The sequence below is a fragment of the Ovis aries genome, chromosome 13, assembly GCF_016772045.2.
Source record: "Ovis aries strain OAR_USU_Benz2616 breed Rambouillet chromosome 13, ARS-UI_Ramb_v3.0, whole genome shotgun sequence".
Lineage (NCBI taxonomy): Eukaryota > Metazoa > Chordata > Mammalia > Artiodactyla > Bovidae > Ovis > Ovis aries.
In genome coordinates, this window is record NC_056066.1 from 206564 (window position 1) to 210535 (window position 3972).

The window sequence follows — 3972 nt, forward strand, 5'->3', positions numbered from 1 at the left end:
CCGCTGGTGTTGCCTCAGGAAAGGCCAGTTTCCATGCGAGTTGGGAGGGGCCTCTCAGGATTCTTCTCCAGTAGCTTCCGGGTCCTAGTTCCTCCACTGGAGCTGAGGCTGGAACCTCAGTTTTCCTCTCCAGTGCTCACATGGATCTCGGGGTTCCTATGGCGTTTCAACCGGGGAGTCAGGCCTCGTCTCTTGTGGAGAGATGCAAGTCTGCTTTCATCTTGAGCAGTAACAGTAGTGTCAGGCTACCTGTCGAGTTGACATAGGGATCTGTGGCTTTCTCTCGAGATGCCACATGGCTGTCACACGTGCCATCATGTTTTGAGTCGATACTGGGGGTGACATTCAAGTCAGTACAGGAAAATTAGTTATATCTGGAGTGGATTGCGACATCGCATGTGGGGTCCAGCCCCGGTGGATCCAGGGAATTCGAAGGGGAGACGGATTTGGCGTCTTAGGAAAAATTATTTAATTGGAAATATAAAGATTAGGATAGAAGAGTATAGTAGGAAAATTCATGGAGAAAACGGGCTGAATAACTTGAGTTACGCCGAGAGCTAATAAACCCCGAGACACGAGGTTTGCACCATCTCTGGAGGCCACCGGCGCCCTCTTGAATAGCGAAGGGTGCCCCGCCTTGGGCTCCTGCCGGGGTCCAGCCCCGGTGGATCCAGGGTGATTCGAAGGTGGGGACGGAGTCGGCGTCTTTGGAAAAATACATATTTAATCACAGATATAGAGAGATTAGAAATAGATAGTGTAGTAGGAAGATTAGTGGAGAAAAAGAGTCTGAATAACTTGGATTACGTGGAACAGCGTCCATGCTCCAGATGGGAATTCAGCCAGGAAAGCAAGAAAGAAGTGACATGGGGGAATCAGTCTTTCTGGAAACTGATCTGATTTCTTTATTTTTGGGTTTGCTTATATACCTTTTGTTACACATAGGAATGAATATAGAGTCACGTGGGAGTCAGCAGTCCTGACCTTTATCAAAATCAGGTGCTTCACATAAATGTATAAAGGTACATCATCTTCTGGCCATGAGTGAGACCTGCTGACATTTTATGATCCTTTCTTTCTGAGAACCAAAAACTTATTTCTTCCAAGGGTGTTTTTCTTAAACCAGGAACCACACTCCAAATAAAGTTGCATTCCTATAGGGTGAGGGTGTAGTGAGTTACAATCAAGAAAGGAATTTATTTAACCCAAGGTTAACATGATTAGTCTTAAAGGTTAATACTTATTTCTTCTATATGTTAGTTATATTCATTATAAGGATAGGGAACATGGAGATTTAGCAGCAAACATCAGCCCAACAAATGAAAATCCTTTCACCAATGCTCCCTTTAAGATCTATTTAGTCTTAAGATATGATAAAGTTACATTTTTACATAGCAAGGACACAGTGATATATAACAAAGTACAGTGATCTATTACAAAAGAGAAAATCCATTAACTCAAAAAGTCTAGTATCGCTAACATCAAAAACTACTATATTTCCTTTGCTATATTCCAAATACATTGATTAATATATTCCCAGGTGCCTAAGGATATGGAGGCCTGGTGGCAATCATTGGCTCAACAATGAGAAAAGCCCTATGCTAATTAATACTCTCAAAATACTCCAAAACTCTCTGTGCTGTTTATGGTTGAGAGGTAGTAAACAATCATGTGGGTAGTGGCAGGAGTATGGATAATCCTGTCACGCAAGCTAGTGTGTCAGCAGAGAGGTTTGACCTGAGACATCCTTGTCCCACCCAGAGCAGGGAATTAGCAGCAATTATTGACACAACAAATGAAAAACCCTTCACCAATATAATTCCTATCCAACCCATTATACTAATAATTTCTAACTCCCCAAAAGAATTCGCCTTTAATAAGTCTAAAACATCTCATGCCTCTCAGGTTGGGAGGCTGTAAACAATCACATGTGGCCGGACGAACCTATACAGGTGGGCTAGATAACCTTCAGAGGAGTCCGTAAGCTGAAACACTCTTGTCACGCCCAAGAATTTTTATTGCCTTGGAGCTGCACTTTTACTCCTTCTCTGAGAGAAACGGTTATGGGGGAGAGCCCCTGTAAAGCCAGAGGTATAGGTGAGAGCATAAAACAGACTCTGGTTTTGGGGTTAGATGCTCGGGAACAGGGGGTTTCCTGAGGCTTGATCACGCCTTTGCATATGCCAAGCCTCCTTCCTCATGACCTTTGCCATGGGCGGAGTTCCTCACGCTGGCCCCTGGCAGGCTCCCTCTCACATCAGTCTTAGAAGCCAGGACATGTAAGAAGACATGGTGAGCCGCCACTCCCGAGATATGAATTCAGCCTGAAAAGGAGAGGGAGGGAGAGGGAGAAAGAGAGAGAGTCGACACGTGATAAACCAGTCTTTCCAGTGACTGGCCCATATTTTATTGTCTGGAAGGCTTTTTATACTTTTGGTTGTACATAGAGATCAATGGATAATACAAAATTATGCAGCGTCAGCAGCACTGACTCTTATCGAGACCCGGCTTTCTCTCTGCATACCCAGCTGTATACATAAGTCTTAGGTGATTTACATCAACTTCTAGCCAGAAGGCCAATTAAAAATTTACGGCCATTTTCTGATAAGGGTCTGTCAACCAGAAAACATATTTGCCTTAATAGTGTTGTTCTTCCCAAATTCTGGTGCCATTCTCAGAAAGTATTAAATAAAGTTACATTCTTACATAGCAAGGACACAGCAATTTATAACAAGGAAAGAGGAGTACAGTGATTTATAACAAAGAGAAAATTCATTAACTCAAAAGTCTAATGTTGCTAACATTAAAACTACAGTATTCCTTTTCCATATCCCAATTACATTCATTAATATCCTTCAGGTGCCTAAAAGATAAACAATATGAAGGCCTGATAGCAGTCATTGACTCAATAGTGGAACCCATCACCAATATAATTTTTAGCCTTTTAGAAAAAGCACTGTATCTTGAAGAGGATTTAAGCTGCATGCCTCTCACGGTTGTGGGGCAGTATCACAAGTTGTAAAAGTAAGGGGGTTCTGTCAAGCAAGTTAGAGAGCCATTTGAGGGATTTGAGCTGAGACACTCCTTTCATAAACAGGAGACCAGCTGGAGCTCTAAGTTAATATTTTCCAGAGAAAGGTGGTTGTGGATAGCCCCCTGTAATGTCAGAACAGTATAGTATAGCAGACAGTAAACAGACAGATTTTGGTTTCAGGGTAGATGCTCAGGAAGAGGACCCTTTGAGACCTGATTCGCCTTGCCCCTTCAGGTCTCTCCACATGACCCTGTCCAGGGTGGGACCTCCCATGCTGGCTCCCGGCAATTGAGGTCTTTTGGAATGGTGGCACGACCCCTGGTATTCCTGTCCAGTGTCAAGTTGAGACCGCCTTCTCTTGAGGTGCGAGGGGAACGCCCAGATTCCTTTCCTGATGAAGCAGGGAAATGGACCCACATCTGGAGATGATAGGGAAACCCGGGGCTCTTCTTGAGTCGTGGCGGGATGCATGGTGTTCCTCTCATGTGGAGACGGATATGTCGGGAAACTTCTTGAGTTGCCTCAAGGGTGTCAAGGAACCTTTTGAGCCTGAGTAGGGAAGGTGTGACTTCTCTTGAAACACCACAGCCGTAAAGGGACTCTTCTCGCGTTGAGGGGCGGATCTCCTGTTTTTTTTTTTTCGAGTTATGGCAGGAGACTTGGAGTTCCTCTCAAGTTACAATGGGGACCTCAGGGACCCACTCCTGTGGCCTCAGGAAAGTCCAGTGTCCATGCGAGTTGTGAAGGGCCTTTCGGGATTCCTCTCCAGTCGCTGACGGGGCCGAGGAAGTCATCTGGAGTTGAGGCTGGAACCTCAGGGTTCCTCTCCAGTGTTTACATGGATCTCGGGGTATCTTGGGAGTTTCCACAGGGGAATCAGGCCTCATCTCGTGTGGAGACATGCAAGTCCCCTTTCCACCCGAGCTGCAAAAGCAGTG